Genomic DNA, 18,072 nt, shown 5'->3' with positions numbered 1-18,072 from the left:
TCCGTAAAAAATTGCCAATTTGTGCCAAGGTGGTTGCGCTAATACGCAAGTACAGAAAAAAGTGTGACTGGTATCTTCTTAAATTTGTTTTTATTTACAAATGTATGTAAATGATGTAATAAAACCGTAAGTACAGACTGGATTTTTAAAATTCTAAGATGTATTATTTTGATATTAGAAACATTTTTAGTAGTGTTTCTAAAATTTTTTACATGTTACATTATATTACACCATTATCTGTATACCATGTATATTATCCTATCATCACCTGCTCTTCTTGGCAAGTGTTGTAACTAATAAGGTCTCTAATTTATACCTACTTCTATCCTTTACGTTCCAGAGTTTCATTTGGCTAAAATGATCATCCTTCAGATTTACTCAACATAATTTTCTTAGTAAACGGAACAATTTAGAAACATTTAAGTCTTTATTTCATTTTTAATATATTGGTTATGTCTTCATGAATTTTGTTTACATATCCTTTTTTTCCTTTTCTTTTCTTTTTTTTTTTTTTTTTTTTTAACAGTGAATTGGGATTATTAGCACATAAATAAATAACTTAAACACATTCATATTTAAGTATAATTTAACTAAATTGTTAAAAACAAAACTTTTAATGTTTAAAATACAGCTTTAAACAAGGAAACTAATCTCAGTATAAAGGAAAACTAGTAAAGGGATAAATGGATGTGAAAATTTTTCGAGCATGGGAATATTTTTGTCATAAAAATGCATTTACAATAAATAAATAAGAGGAAAAGATCAAAATGTTAAAATTTGAAAAATATTTGCTCTCTGCTGAATGCCTTTACTTAATTGTGATTTTTTTTAATACTTATGTATTAACACAATCATCTTAGTTAAAATTCTTAAATTTTCAGAATGTACCAAAGTCTGGCAACATGCACATAACAATTCTTCAATTTCAATGAATGAAGTTGCCATTTTTATAGGTTTTTTTTTTTTTTTTTTTTTTTTTCATTTTAAATTACAACAGTTTTGATTGACAAATTATGTTTGTTCATATATTTAATGATTTTAAAAATGTGTAGATGAAGGCACTGGAACTTTAACAGCTTGCGATACTAAAACAAACAGCTTGCGATACCGTAAATGACCGAGAAGACCACAAAATAGTGGCTTGAAGGTGACAGAGTGGAAAGCATGATGATGCAATTTAGCACAATGTATCTTGAAAAATCACAATCTTTATTTTTTTTATGCATATCAAATCATCCTTTATCAGACGAGATGATTCCTAATTATATTTGAATGCAGTAAGTTGTATTTTGAAGTACGACGTCGTTTTAAGCAAGTAAGTGGCAGCAGAGTATATAAAAAGCATCTTGCCGGCAGGAGAGCTTATGCGGAAATTGGGAAAGTCTCGGAGCATTTCAGAGGAAGAAGGGCGAGAGTCGGAAAAGTTTCAGTTCAGAGTTTTGGTTTACAGTTAATTTGATTGGACAAGAGGTATCTGCATTAAAACGTAAGATAGAAAAATCTGGAACCTGTGAGAAGAGATGAATTTAGGGGCAGATTACCAAATTTAGAATGTTAATTTTGAGGTCACCAAATTTTTTTTTTTTTTTTTTTTTTTTTTGAAAGAGCTATCATACTTTGTTAATAAAAAATATGAAAGCAAACTTCTAATTTTAATTGGCTATAACCTCTTTTATTTTTAATTTAATTTGGGGACTTCATCTCTCTATCTTAAAAATAGCGTAAGTCTAAACTACGTTATTCAAATTAATCATGCGATCTTAAATAACGTTTAATGCAGATGCCTCTTGACCAATCACCAAATTGCCACAGATGATAATTTTAATAAATGTGGAATTTAATCGGGCTCGACTGCTTCTTCTTTAAAATGGATGGACGCTTTTACATCTCAGTTTTCTTACATCAGTGCTTCCAAAATTGTGCTGTTATTGCATTTTTCTTACATATATATAATATACAGTCAAAAGTCTTTAATCCGGAATGATCTATAATTCGTACCAAAGCTACAAACTTTCTGTGCTTGCATAAACGCATAATGCGTTCACGCTTGCACATAATACCTTTACGCATGCGCGTTTAATGTATAACGGACGGTATAAGCTAAGCTAAAATTATCTATTTCAGTTAACGTTGCAGATTGTGTTGTTCCTTAATCTTCTAATTGGATCTGGCTTATTATTTTTTGCAGACTGTTAGAGCAATTTTATAGAAAGTAAGCTTGAACTTTCCTTTATGTCAAAAAGAGTTTCCAATTCTGGAGCTGCCAAAGGATCTACAAAGCGAAAGCATGTTTCGATGCCCATTAAACAAAAAGTGGAATTGCTGCAAAAAATGGATAAAGGCATGAAGAAAGTGACAGAAAGGTGATTTGTTTCTCTAACCATTCCGAAATCTGTTTATCAATTTCAGGCTGCTCTGCGGGGTGTGGCGGGACCGCTATGAACTGGAAGTTGATCTGTCAGCACTATCCTCATCTTCAGAGTAGATGTTTTTATTTATTCGGCTTATAATTCCTCACTAAATGTAGTGTTTCATCTCGATGTACTCCGATATAATTTAAATCAATTTCCTCATCATTATGAATATCACGAATACACATCAAATAGTTTTCTGGTTGCAATTTTCTAATTTCGACTATGCGTAATGTATGCTTTACGTATGCACGTGTTGAAAGAAATAATTAATAAAGTAAACAAATAAATATTAAGCTTTTCTTTTTTTATAAATTTCGATACCCTTTAGATCATAATTGCTCTTTATTTCATAAATTATGGTTTCATATTTTTAATTTTATAATTTCTACATGCCATCTTACCAGATTTAAACTGATTCTCTATAATCCGGAAAAACCGATAATCCAGAATTACTGAAGTCCCGACGAGTCCAGATTAAAGACTTTTGACTGTATTAATTATATATAGTATGTATATATATATATATATATATTAAACTTAGGAGATAATATAATCAATTAATCAATACTGTTTAGGAAATAAATTATTATGTATATATATATATATATATATATATATATATATATATAAGCTCAGTTTTAAAACATGACAGAGATTTGATTGCAATGGAAGAAACTGTGCTAAAATTTCTACAAGAATACATGATTATGCTGCAGAATCACTTCAGGAAACAATTGCTTTAAATTTAATCTTCAAGCGATTTCCATGGAAATCTGACTAATGCAGAAGAAACAAAAATGCCTTTCTAAGTTATATTGTTTGATTTTTAAAATAAATATTTCTTTAGAATATAAAATGTATACAATAAATAATTATTTGTAATTTTAATTCACCAGTCTCTTTTTCTGTAAAATATTATGAAATTGTGTCAAAATGGCTGTGCTAATATAAGTATCCACAATAATTCTTAAAGTCAAGAATGAGAAAATTTGGAAGTTTATAAAATTCCTGCAAAATATTCATTAAATGGTCATTTTTTGCTTATCATTTAACAAGAAAAAGGATTTTGTTGAATTTGGATTTAATGATTAAATCCAAATTTGATTGTATTTTGAAGACATTTATACATGCCGGACCATTTATGGTAAAGACCACCTATGTAATCTGCATAATATAGTGTTTTTGCAAACTTTATTTTGAAATTTTGTATAAATTTTTTAAATATAATCTTCATAATTTCTGCATGTCATAAATTTAATTTAAATCAAATAAAATTTTAATGCAGCATTCTGTCATTTTAGTAAAAATCTTAATTTATCCTGTTTTTATAAACACTTTATTAATTTATTATTTAAAATGTATGGTGTTTTTTGGTTAATGGAACACCACTTTGCACTACACATAAACAGTGGTAAGAAATTTAATTAGATGGCAGCAACTGTAATGTTACATAGTAAGACTTTGTGAAAAGAATCATTGTTTTATTAAATCAACCATAAGTACAAAAAATAAATAGATTTCACTTGATTAATTTCAGGTTGGATTAAAATTGCCAATTTCTTTAACATTGTCAAAATAATTTCAGTTTTTTCATAGTATCGTCACCACATGAATTTGATGAGGTTGGAATCCAGATGGTGGTGCCAGAGCTACATTAATGTTGTTTTTTATGGCTTTAATACGGATATCAATCCATTTACATCAGATTCCATGCAGTGGGACAAAAATTTTTAAAAAATATATTGTAATATTTAAATCATAAATGCACAGTTTTACTATTTACTGTCATATTTTAAAAGAAGTGTGCATGATATTTAAGAGGCATTTTTAAGATAAAACCTTTTATGTATATCATACATGTTTGTTTGTACAAAATTGCACGCATTTCTTTCAAAAAGAAACATTTATCTCTAGATGAAGTCTTTACTAATTAAAATGAAGTACAATTGAACCCCGTTATAATGAGCTTCAAAGTACTGGAAGTTTGATTCACAATATTCAATCTAAAGAGAAAATTCCATTATTTCACAAAATCATGTGAAAATCGAATGGCAAATAAAAAATAAATAGATAAAATAACATTAAAATTTAATTATAATTATTATATTTGTTGGCTGTTCCTTTCCAGTTTAACTGTATGTTAATAATTGTTATATGATAAGTCGCTTAGCATGAGTACCACACTTCTGATCCTCCCCTCGAATTACACATTTAAAAATCTGAATAACTATTTACCATTAAATATAAAAACACTAAAAAATGACTAACAAAATATATTGATGAATTTATACCTTACATAACTGCTGAGTATGAAAATAACTTTCTGCTAGATTTTATCACGTTTGGTTCTACAGTTTAGCTTTGGCATCTGCTGTGTAGGGGATTCACTTTCTGTGTGCTGTATTTTCTCAACATTTTACTGACTATCAAAAGAATATTCAACATCAGAATTTCTCATTTTCATTTCTGTCACAGTATTTTCATCATTTGGATCTTCACATGTAATAATATTACCAACACACTCCTTTTCAATGCCTTCTACCAGACCAGCATATTGAAAACAATTTCATATGGTTGATTCTGTAACATGCCATCAAAAATTTTCTAGTGTTAGTTGATCAAAAATGGGAAAAGAAAACAGCAAACTCTCCAAAATGCACAAAAACAAGCTGCTTCCTGTAATGATACTTCAAACTCCTGATCACATCTCTATGCCTGAATAAAAAAAAAAAAAAAAATTTAAAAATTTCCATCTTAACATTAAAACCTTGTTTTGTCCGACAGTTCAATCAAAGAACCCATTCATATTTTAGTTCAGTAGCCACATAAACAATATAGTGTTCTAATACACACTTACTGTAATTTCATTCTCCTAGAAGTAGGTTCACAATTATCTTGCAGGACCAATATATGCTTAAAATATACTGAAAAATGGGTGTGAAGGTAATAATAAAAGCAATATAAAGGTCATTTTCTTTATAAGCGGAATGTGGATCCTAACATTTTAGATCTGGATGATTCCAAGAGTTAGAAACCTTTTTATTTAACATATAGATATAAAATTCTGTATAGAAGGATGGATTTCTTATTCATTACACATGGAAGTTTCTGCCAATTTGTAATGTTGTCCAATTTAGGGTTGGATATTTATTGGAAGAAAAAGAATCAAAGTACAAAGTGAGAGAGTCCTTTATTTTTTTAATTATAATCAAGAAAATACTATTTATTCATAACATTTTGAAGAACTTGGAAATTTCATGGCTAAACCCATACTGCTTGGACGATAAACTTTGGAAAAAGATATAAAACGCACACACACACACAAAAATCGATCAGAGATATCCATACACTTTGTTATATCCAATTTTCAAACTTTTGAAAGTTTACTATAACACTATAAAATAATATTAAGTGTACAGAAAATTAGATGGGTAGATGGGATCAAAATGGTCATTTACAAGCTGGGTTCGTTATAGCAGCATTCAATTGTATTATGTTTATATACCAATGAGTTATAATCATTGTATGTTTCTTTTCATTTATAACACAGTAGACATTACTCTTGCATTGTCTGTGAATGATATAAAATGTTTCTTGTTTCCATTAATATATAAAATCGTGCTCTGATAAAATAAAATCCACAGGCACAGTCATCACTCAGATAAGTTAAACAAAAAGAATCTAGAAGCAACCCTTCGAAATTATTGCCGCTTCACAAACCATAAAATCTGTATCTTTCAGATTTAAGCAGTCAGTTATTAATTAATATACTGAGTGATTTAAAAGCAATGTGATGCCATTGCATGAAACATAGACAAATTTATCTTCCAAAGTTCTTGACACATGACTAACTCTGAGAATAATGCTATTTTGCAAAGCATAATATCTTTCATATACAGTCAAAAGTCTTTGATCCGGACTCGTCGGGACTTCGGCGATTCCGGATTATCGATTTTTTCGGATTATAGATCATCAGTTTAAATCTGGTAAGATGGCATGCAGAAATTATAAAATTAAAAATATGAAACATATGAAATAAAGAGCAATTATAATCTAAAGGGTATCAACATTTACAAAAAAAAGCTTAATATATACTTGTTTATTTTATTAAACATTTCTTTCAACGCGCGCATGCGTAAAGCATACATTACGCATAGTCGAAATTAGAAAATTGCAACCAGAAAACTATTTGATTTGTATTCGTCATATTTATAATGACGAGGAATTTGATTTGTATTCGTGATTTATAATGACGAGAAATTTGATTGTAAATCATATCAAAGATGGAGTACATCGAGATGAAATACTACATTATAAGTCGAATAAAATAAAAACATCTGCCCTGAAGATAAGGATAGTGCTTGACAAATCAACTTCCAGTTCACTGCGCGCCGCGACGCCCCTCCCCGCGCAGAACAGCGTGAAATTGATAAACAGATTTCGGAATGGTTAGTCCCTCAGGGGGCTCACTTTTGTGAGTACGGGTGTGGCAATCCCGAGGTACCCTAGCCCTTCAGGGGATCATCTTCTTGGTGAGACGGGTGTCACGATCCTGGAGCCCCAGTGATCTATCCTCTTTTCCGTCTCCTCTCCTCTTGGCTGGATCTTTTTCCCTTCCCTTCTCCCTTGTGGTTTCTCTCTACGGAGTTTGGGGCTCGTCACGAGAGGCTAGAACAGACCTTGTTTCTAGTTTTCAAGTGGCGAGAAAACTGCCCACGTGTTTGCCGTGCGTGGAGACCCGTGTCGCTGGAAAGGAGGGTCCTGGTAGTTGAGGGGCGAGGTACTGTCCCCAACACACTGCTTTGGCCTCTGCTTCAGCTAAACGGGAGGCACCTTAGTCGTCCTCACGGGTGTCAATCGGCTGGTCACTAGTCCTTGTGTCAGTGGCTTGAGGTCAAGCTCTCGGGAGTACCTGCTTTCGGGAAAGCCGACTGTGGGGCTTCAGTTTGCGTATAGGTCCGGCTAGCCCTAACACAGGAATCTGTGTTCCCTTGTTGGGCTCCGTGGTGGGCGGGGCCGTCGGACCCGAATCTTTTCTATTTTCAATATGGCAAATACACATATTTTTTTATTAAAAAACTTTGAAGTCAATCCAGTCTCTCAACCTAGTTCTGAAACATCTACTACTAAACCAATCATTCAACCTAGTTCTGAAACATCTCCTACTAAACCAGTCACTCAACCTAGTTCTGAAACATCTACTAATAAACCAATCATTCAACCTAGTTCTGAAACGTCTCCTACTAAACCAGTCACTCAACCTGTCGCTCAACCTAGTTCTGAAAATTCTGCAAAAAAATTACGGACAGATGCAAATAAAAAAAATCATAACAATAGTCCCCGTTTCCTAGTAATCTCTAGTCCTTCTGGCGAAATGCATAAGATGTCTCCTTTCGTAATAAACAAATACATCCAGTCTTGTATTGGTGAGCCGAGAAACATAAAGCGTCTCCGCTCCGGAGACTTGCTTATTGATACACACTCAGCCACCCAGTCTGCTTCTTTACTTCAGATTACTAAACTTGGGCAAGCGAATGTCACTGTAACACCCCATAAGTCACTGAACTATTGTCGTGGTGTAATCTCAGAATTCGACCTTCTGTATGTTTCTGAAGAAGAGATCGCTTCTGAGTTATCCGAACAAAATGTCTGCGGTGTAAGGCGGATCAAGATGCGTAAAGAAGGTAAGTTGATAGACACGAAACACGTGATCCTTACCTTCAACACGCCTGATCTGCCTAAGAATATTAAGGCCGGATATCTAAATATTCCTGTAAGACCTTATATTCCAAACCCTATGCGATGTTTCCAATGCCAGCGTTTCGGCCATTCTAAGACGTCTTGTCGTGGCAGCCTCACATGCGCCCGATGCTCACAGATTGGCCACGATTCTGATAATTGTACCGCTGCGCCTTTATGTATAAATTGCAAGGGTGACCACCCAGCATTTTCTCGCTTGTGCCCAAAATGGAAATCGGAAAAAGAAATCCAGACTGCAAAAGTTACTAGGAACATCTCTTACGCCGAAGCCAGAAGACTAGTCCAGAGCACACAGCTTCGACCAAATTCATCATACGCCAGTGCTGTTAAATCATATCGTACAGTCGCCACCCAAACATCAATAGGCACACAGACCCTACCAAATAAAACCCAACCGTCTACATCCAACAAGAAAAAAGAAAATGCAACTCATATAGTACAAAAGAAAGAAACAATTATTCAAAGTAAGCCGAAAACTGCCACACAAAAAATATCAAATAAAAATAGAAGTCGCAGCAATAGCTCTCTTGATGACATGATTTCTGAATCTGCGGATTCAGACTTTATGGAAGTGGAAGAGGGTCTGGAATTTCCCAGGCATCTACTTCCACGAAAAACAAAAGAACAGCACAGGAAAAACAAAAACCATTCATAATGGCCACCCTCGTGTCATGGAACTGTCGCGGTTTCCACCGAAATTTGCTTGACATCAAATCTATAATAAATGTGTACCATCCTGTGTGCTTCGCAATACAGGAAACAAATCTGAAACCAGAACACCATGCAAAACTTCGGAGGTTTTCTTTCGTCAGGAAGGATAACCTTGCAGGTGAGCGTGCCAGTGGAGGAGTAGGTCTCCTGTCCTCACTGGATTATCCCTCAAATGTACTTCCTTTGACGACATCCCTCCAAGTTGTCGCTACTCAAATAAATTTTGATATTGTTGTTTCATTTGTTTCTTTGTATTTGCCTCCAAATGAGCACATTTATCAGCAAGATTTAAATAATCTAATAGAGCAGCTGCCTGAGCATTATATTATAATAGGAGATTTTAACGGCCATAGTCCACTCTGGGGTAGCAAAGATACAAATTGCCGAGGAAGACAAATTGAGCAGATGATCGAAGATCACAGCCTTTGTCTCCTAAATAATGGGCAAGATACATACTTCCATGAGCCTTCAAGGACATTCCACGCTCTCGATCTTGCCATCTGTTCACCATCTCTGTTGCCATTTTGCACTTTTAGTGTCGGAAATGACCTGTACAACAGCGATCATTATCCTATTTTTGTGTCTCTTGCACGAAGAGGAGCAAACCCCATGTCGAGATCCCCTCGATTCATACTGGACAGGGCAGACTGGGAACTCTTCTCTTCCATTGCAGAGCTCACAGATGAAATGGTAGAAGATGCGCATATCGATGACGCTGTTGAAGCTGTTACTAATACTATTATTCAGGCAGCTATGCTCTCCATTCCTAGAACATCAGGAAAACTACTAAAATATTCAAAACCATGGTGGAATCGCGACTGTCATGAAGCACTGAAAAAACAGAAAAAAGCATGGGGTATTTTTCGTAGATATCCTACTCTGCGAAACCTCATAGCTTTTAAAAGATCCAAAGCAAATGCACGGAAAGTAAGAAGGCAGAGCCAGAGGGATTCCTGGATTTCATATGTGTCCTCAATAACATCCTCTACGCCTAGTAAGCGGGTTTGGGAAAGAGTTCGAAAAGCATGCGGAATGTATAAAGACCACTCACTTTCCTTTCTGGAAAAAGATGGCCGAGTGATTAGCTCCATAGAAGAAATTGCAAATACAATTGGTGAGACATTTGCTGCCGTTTCTTCCAGCCGAAATTACTCACCTGCATTTCTTTCTATCAAGCAACGCTCTGAGAAAAATCCCATCGCTTTCAACTCTTCCAACTTTGAGCCGTACAATAGAGACTTTACTATGGTTGAACTAAAGAGAGCTTTGTTGCAGACACATAGGTCTTGTCCGGGTCTGGATGGCGTGTATTATGAAATGCTAAAGCATCTGTCCTATAAGTCACTGAGTGCCCTTCTCACACTTTACAATAGAGTGTGGAAGGAGCGTACATTTCCCAGTGCATGGAGGAGAGCTGTTGTCATTCCTATTGCGAAGCCAGGGAAAGACCCGAGGAATCCCTCGAACTATCGGCCAATTGCCCTTACCAGTTGTGTTTGCAAACTGTTTGAAAAGATGGTAAACAGCCGCCTAGTCTACTTCTTGGAAAAGAATAATATTATATCGCCTTATCAGAGCGGTTTTCGACAGGGGAGAACGACCGTAGACAATATGCTTCTATTAGAGACATCTATTCGGAAAGCCTTTGTCAGAAGAAGTCACCTTGTCTCAATATTCTTCGACATTGAGAAAGCTTATGATAAGGCATGGAGATACGGTATACTCCGGGATCTTCACGAGAGTGGCTTGCGCGGCAACCTACCAATTTTCATACAGAATTTCTTGAACGCTAGAACTTTTCAAGTAAGGATTGGCTCTGTTTTTTCGGATGTTTTTCAACAGGAAGAGGGTGTGCCTCAAGGCTGTGTGCTTAGTGTAACGCTGTTCAGTTTAAAAATAAATTCTGTATTAAAAGAACTTCCTCACACCATCTTAGGATCACTATATGTAGATGATTTACAGATTAGCTGTCGAGGAGCAGACATGAGATACATAGAGAGGCAATTGCAGATGGCTCTGAATAAGATCCAAGAATGGTCAGACAAACAGGGATTTACTTTTTCGAAACAGAAAACTGTGTGCGTGCACTTTTGTAGGAAGCGAAGTCTCCATCCTGAACCTGAGTTATATCTAAATGGTACAATTATTCCAGTTGCGCCCGAAGTAAAATTTTTAGGAGTAACGTTCGACCAGAAATTGACTTTCCTTTCTCATGTTTTAAACCTGAGAAAGAAGTGTCTCAAAACACTAAATATGTTAAAAGTGTTGGCGAACACCTCCTGGGGTGCAGAGCGTTGCTCCATGCTTCGCATTTACAGAGCGCTTATCCGCTCTAGACTGGACTATGGCTCAGTTGTTTATGGATCCGCTCGGTCATCTGTTTTGTTAAAACTGGATCCTGTTCACCATCAAGGTTTGAGGATATGTTCAGGAGCCTTCAGGACTTCTCCTGTCCAGAGCCTGTATGTTGACTGTAATGAACCATCACTTTATCTGAGGCGTGAACAATTGTCCCTTTTGCAATATTTTAATATACTATCCCAACCTGAACATCCCAATAAGCTGTGCTTACTTGATGATGTGAGTAACGCGTTATTTGAAACACGTCCATCTTGTGTTCCTACATTTCTTTTAAGAGTTCGCCCTGTCATTGAGGAACTTTCCCTCTCTGATATGCACCCCCAAGCAGTACAGAATTTTGAAATCCCACCTTGGGAAAATGCACGGATTCAGCTTCTTGATGTTTTTAAGTATCATGTGAAGGCAAGCACTAACGAGATTATATACAGACAACTCTTCGCTGAGCACAGGAACAAATATAGCAGTTATCTTCCAGTTTATACAGATGGGTCCAAGTCAAAAGATCATGTGGGGATGGCATATGTAATTAAAGACCACATGGAGGGCAGACGCTTGCACAATGCTTTCTCTGTCTTAACATCCGAATTAACTGCGATATATTATAGTCTTTTATACATCTCAAGGCTCTGCTACAAAAAGTTTATAATTTATACAGATTCGTATAGTGCTCTTAAATCAATAGAAGCTTTTCCTAATACTCAAAATCCAGTAATAGTGGATATTCTCAAAATACATATAAACTTAATGAATCGTGGGTATGATATCCTGTACTGCTGGGTTCCCGGGCATGTGGGAATAAAAGGGAATGAGCTGGCAGATATCACAGCAAAATGTGCTGTTGAACTGTCCAGTCGTCTCATCCCTTTTGCAGACATTTGTTGTGTTGTGAAACAAAAGATCCGAAAAAAATGGCAACAACTTTGGGATGTTCAGCTTCAAAATAAATTAAGACATGTAAAACCTAGAATTGAGCACTGGGAATTAACCAAAAATCGTAAGGAGGAAGTTCTTTTGACTCGCCTCAGAATTGGTCACACTAGAGTGACACATAACTACGTTTTAAAAGCTGAAAATGAGCCTGTTTGTTTTAACTGTAATGTTTGTTTATCTGTTCGTCATATTTTAATTGAGTGTCCATGTTTTAATAGTCTTCGCCAGAAATATTTTAATAGCTGTGACTTACCTCTCGACCGTTTAATCGGAAGAGAGGTCAATTCTAATTTATTTTACTATTTAAAAGATATTGGCTTTTATTACCAAATGTAATTTGTTTTGAAGACTGTCTCTTGAATTTTAATATGTGCTTTTAACCTGTGTTTATATGACTTCATCCTCTGGATTTGGTACATTTATCTACTTGTTTTTATTTATTGAATTTTAATGTCATCAATTGTAATCATCCCATCTTGTGTTTGGCGCGTCATAACCATCTCTGGTTTTTGCGCCATAATCACTCACTCACTCACTCGGAATGGTTAGAGAAACAAAGGAGCCTTTATCCATATTTTGCATCTATTCCACTTTTTGTTTGATGGACATCGAAACATGCTTTCCCTTTGTAGATCCAGTATCGAAAATTCTATTTGACATAATCGAAAGTTCCAACTTACTTTTATAAAATTGCTCTAACAGTCTGCAAAAAATAATAAGCCGGTTCCAATTCGAAGATTAAGGAACAACGCGATCTGCAACATTAATTGAAATAGATAATTAGATAATTTTAGCTGAGCTTATACCGTCCGTTATACATTAAACGTGCGTGGGTAAACGTATTATGCGCATGCGTAAAGATATTACATGCATGATTTGCGTTGATGCATGCGCAGAAAGTTTGTAGCTTTGACGCCCGGTTTATAACCGGATTATGGGTGTCCGGATTAACGACTCTTGACTGTATTATTCAGACTGAAGCAGTCAACAAGCCGAGTAGTTTATAAGCAGTAATCCACTTCTTAATAAATAAAATCTTCATTTTACTTTTCTAATAACATATTTAATTGCTATACAGAGAATATATCCAACTTGTGAATTTAATGAACATTTGCATCTTTTTTTTTTTTTTTTTTTTTGATACTCTTATGCCGGGCTGTCGCTGTAAAGCACGCGACGTTGCCGGCTCTATCACTAAGGGGCGAATTCAAGTGCAACGCTTGTCATGGTAATCGCACTTGCATGGCAAAATCGGATTCAAATGCAACGCTTTTCGGACACGCCTACTGAAAATACGTCACTACCATAGAGGAATTTTGCGGCTACTCCTGACCTGCCGCAAACTCTTAACAGCGACTGTAAACAAGATGGCTGAAGTGATTTTGCTCAGACGTTTAAGATATCGGAAAAATGCTGATCAAATTCCTTGGCATTTAAGAGACAGTCGTAATGCTTTTGAAATGTCGGAGCGTGAATTCATCAGTTGATTCAGATTAAATCGGTTTGCTTCAATGAATTGAAACCTTTTCTAAAGGCAACTGCCAATGGATATTCTCTGCAAAAGGGAATTCGTTGTTGACAGGTTATCTTCACGAGAAAAAAGGGGGGAAAATGGGAGGAGTTACGAGATTCTCTGGGTTGCATGAAGATCTACTAATAACTTTCTCGCCAAGTAATTTGGCGTCATCGGCTCATTCTCATTTCTGGAACTGTGGTTGAAGAATGGTCTGTTTTTGATCCGTAAGTATGCTAAAATTCTACTATAAAATTTTAATACCTTGTTTTCCAAATTTATACATATTACTTGATTAATTTGAAGTTGTTTGTTTTTAGATGTGCGCAATGGCAAATTTCAGGTTATTCGTCAAATAACCAAGGTTTCTATTTCTCTTGACAGATGTGTAATGCTGTTTGTTGAAAAATGCATTAGAACCAATGATGGTAAGATCTTGGCCTAGCAAATTGGTAAAATATTACCTGCTCTTAATTACTGAATCATATTGTAGGATAAAATCTGCTGTTTATGTATGAAAATTTGTACTTTATCTCTGATTATGTGGTATATGCCCAGAATTTCATTATTAATGATGAATTCATTAAAATTACTATTTTTAATTGTCTACTTTGTTTTGTGTTGCTGCTGCTCATTCTGCTTTTTTTTTTTTTTTTTTTTTGAGTAGATATAAAAATTAATTCTTGTTTTTTATTTTTTTTCCCTCAATGTCTCTTTTTATTGTGCTGGTAAATTTTTGAGAAAATTTCAAGTAAATGTACCGTTTTTACTTAGTTTACGTAAAAATTGTTCTTCTTTATGCCTCTTTTGAATAAATATGTCAATTCTTGTTTGTATTATTTAATATCTTGTTTTGCATATTAACACAGTTTATTTGACAGATTGAGATGCGATTTGTTGAGAATATTCATTAAAATTAATGCGGGTAAGATCTTGGCCTAACAGATTGGTAAAAGATTTTCTGATCTTAATTACTGAATTTCTTATTATATTCTAGGATAAAATTTTGCCTTTTACGTGTGAAAATTTTTATTTTATCTGATTATGTGCCAAATTTAATGATTCAAGAAAAATGCCATTTTTGTGTGTATCTAGTTCGTTGTTGCTGTTCGTCATGCAATTCTTTTGAATATGTATCAGTTTGAAAATTTATTCTTACATGTGTATTTTTCTCATCCATTTTTGCTGTGCACTTTTCCTGTGAATATTATTTTTATTTAGTCTATATAGAATTTGCTCTTTCTACCTTTTTTGAATGAGTATAATAATTAGTTCTTGTTTGTGTTATTTTAATGCCCAACAATTCACTTTCGAATGTTTGTTAATTATAGAAGCTAATTTTACTTTTTGCTTGCAGTTTTTAACTCTGTACCTTTTATCCAGACATAAATAACATCTGCCTTTTCATTTCTAAACTTAAAATATCGCAGTCGGGAAAAGGTTTCAATTTGAAAGGTAGTGGCTTTTCTAATTGCAAGAATTTCTCTTCAGAATTATAATTAACATAGGCTGTGCATTCTCTGCTAAGTATTTCATTTCTCGAAAAGTCTGGTAGACCTTTTAAATCGCAATTTTAATCTTTAATTTTTTGGATATAATCAAGAACGAATTCATTTGGAAGCAATTTAAAAAATAAAGGCATTAAAATATTTCTGTATAAATCAGTATGGTACTTTTCTGTTTCGCCAAGCGCACTTTATTGGCAACAACACATAATACACATAAAAATTGTCAAAAAATGTTGGTTCTAAGATTTTTTTTTTATTTTAAAGGCATAAACATTTTAATATCGTTTAAAGTTTTGTAAAAAGACAATAATTTTTTTAAAAAACATTAATTTAAGAATTTACTATGCTTTCATGGTACAACATCCTGATGCGCAGGTTCGTACCCAAGTGATCTCATTTCACGTAATTCTTTGCTCAAACTATGCTACAAAAATCTAATTCTCTCAATGATTCAGTAATTATCTACAATAATTTCAAGTTACATTTTAATATGGAATACAAGTTTAAATGCAAGTATTATTTCAGTTCGTATGAAGCTTACTTAAGAATTATGTAAAACCCAGTACTTTACTTCGCTAGTGCATTCTCATTAGAATTGATGAATTTAACCCTTGATTTTATCTTTTCTATATTTTCGCCTTCGCTGAGCTGTGTGATTGCATCCTAATTGACTTAAATACCACGAATGGCATTAGGGCATAAAATTGAACTTTCTGGTAAAAATTCTATGTAATTGTATACCAGTATTGAAAGAAACAGTGGCGTAGCTAGGGTGGGGCAAGAGGGGACATCTGTCACCGGGCGCAACATCCAGGGGACGCCAAATTAATGCTACGAAATTTTTTAATGAATGTTTTGCATTCTTGACATATAGAAAAGGGCGTAAATTCTTCAGTTGTCCCCGGGCGCTGGAATCCTAGCTACGCCACTGGAAAGAAACAATCAATCTGATAAAAAAAATGGCTGCGATATGTTTTGAAGATGAGTGTAAAAAGTTACCAGCGGAGATATTCCGTTTGGCATCTGTTGTACCATTTTTGGCGAAGTATCTTTACTTTCTCCCAAAAGTCTTGCTATTTTTCAGATTTCAAGTTTGACTTCTGTGCCTTGTTTTGCAGGTTAACATGCTTTATTTGATTGCATAGAAGTTAACTTTTCGTAAAAAGGCCTTAATTATAGTATCATTATTGGTAAATTCAAGGCTTAAACAGATTGGTGAAATGTTTGACCTTAACTACTGAATTCTGCTAATTATATGGGATATGTCCGTAATTTAAATTTTTTCCTAGTAAATCAATCAATTGGAACAAAATGTGAAATCAATTTATTAAAGAATATGTCATTTGCTGTATTCATAAATTTCCAGCCATGTGTATCATTTAATAATTATTTGTTTTTAGTATAAAAAAAAGTAGTAGCGGATGGTCCTACCAATTTGAATAAATATGGAATTTAGTTTTTAATAGTTTTATTTATTTCATGTAATTTATTATATTAAAGTATAATGGCTATGCTCGTGGATTTTCTAGTAAAGGCAAGTTTCCAATAAATAGCACTTTTTATTTGAGTATGGTGGTTGAGCTATTTATCCAGCATTTTTTTAGTATGAAGACTAATCATACTAAAAAAATTTGGGCATTTCTTTCAAGTAAAAATCAGTGTGTTGTAGCTGTGCCAGTATCATTCTGCATAATGACAAAAGTTCATTAAATATGTTAGTGACATTTAAGTGTTGGTTTTGATTATCATGCAATACTGAAACTAAATTCAGAATTTCGTTATTGACAAAAAAATTTTTTTTTTTTTAATTCTGGGTATGAATGTCTAAGCATGTATGTAAATTTTAAGTCATTCTGGATTTTCTTTCATTTGATTAATTCGTTAAACTTGCTGTTATTTGTAAAAAATTTTCCTATTGAACTTTACCTTTCGTTTTAGTGGCACAGGTGATAATAGATTTTTAACCCCCCCCCCCAAATGAAAATTTCCAAGTGGGGCTATAGAGAGTATGCTCAAGTTCATAAAATAACTTAGTTTTTCTTTATCATCACCTTTCTGTTCGAGAAGCTTTTCTGCAGCATACAGTGACCATCCTTATAAGAATGCAGTCAAAAGTCTTTAATCTGGACGTCCATAATCCGAAATGATCTGGACCTCAAAGCTACAAACTTTCTGCGCATGCACATATGCGTTTACGCATGTGCGTTTAATGTATAACGGACGGTATAAGCTGAGCTAAAATTATCTAATTATCTATTTCAGTTAATGTTGCAGATTGCGTTGTTCCTTAATCTTCTATATGGATCCGGCTTATTATTTTTTGTGGACTGTTAGAGCAATTTTATAAAAGTAAGCTTGAACTTTAGATTATGTCAAAAAGAATTTCTGATTCTGGAGCTGCCGAATAATCTACAAAGTGAAAGCATGTTTTGATGTCCATCAAAAAAAAAAGTGGAATTGCTGCAAAAAAATGTATAAAGGCATATCCTTTGTTTCTCTAACCATTCCAAAATCTGTTTATCAATTTTACATCTCTCTGCGGGGGGGAGGAACATCACGACACACAATGAACTGGAAGTTGATCTGTCAGCACTATCCTTATATTCAGGGCAGATGTTTTTATTTTATTTGGCTTATAATTCCTTACTAAATGTAGTATTTCATCTCAATGTACTCAGTTTTTGATTATGATTTAATCAAATTTCTCGTCATTATATTACGGATACACATCAAATAGTTTTCTGATTGCAATTTTCTAATTTCGATTATGCGTAATGTATTCTTTACGCATGCGTTTTGAAAGAAATGTTTAATAAAGTAAACAAATAATTTTTTATTGTATATTTTAATACCCTTTAGATCATAATTGCTCTTT

The 18,072-nt window shown here is 34.0% G+C and overlaps 1 long non-coding RNA gene across 1 annotated transcript; it reads right to left on the bottom strand.

Moving 5' to 3' along the window:
* Positions 1 to 944: 944 nt before the first annotated feature.
* On the bottom strand, positions 945 to 6,852 carry LOC146999371 (uncharacterized). Its single transcript, XR_015042786.1, has 2 exons — positions 5,272 to 6,852; positions 945 to 5,129 (listed from the first exon to the last, which is right to left on the bottom strand). It is a non-coding gene; the product is annotated as an uncharacterized LOC146999371 (long non-coding RNA).
* Between the last annotated feature and the right edge of the window lie 11,220 nt (positions 6,853 to 18,072).

Source organism: Stegodyphus dumicola, chromosome 1 (assembly GCF_044657685.1).
Source record: "Stegodyphus dumicola isolate Sdum_Otavi_A_Nest chromosome 1, ASM4465768v1".
Lineage (NCBI taxonomy): Eukaryota > Metazoa > Arthropoda > Arachnida > Araneae > Eresidae > Stegodyphus > Stegodyphus dumicola.
The sequence above is the reverse complement of the archived record's forward strand: the minus strand, read 5'-3'. Positions and strand labels throughout refer to the sequence as shown.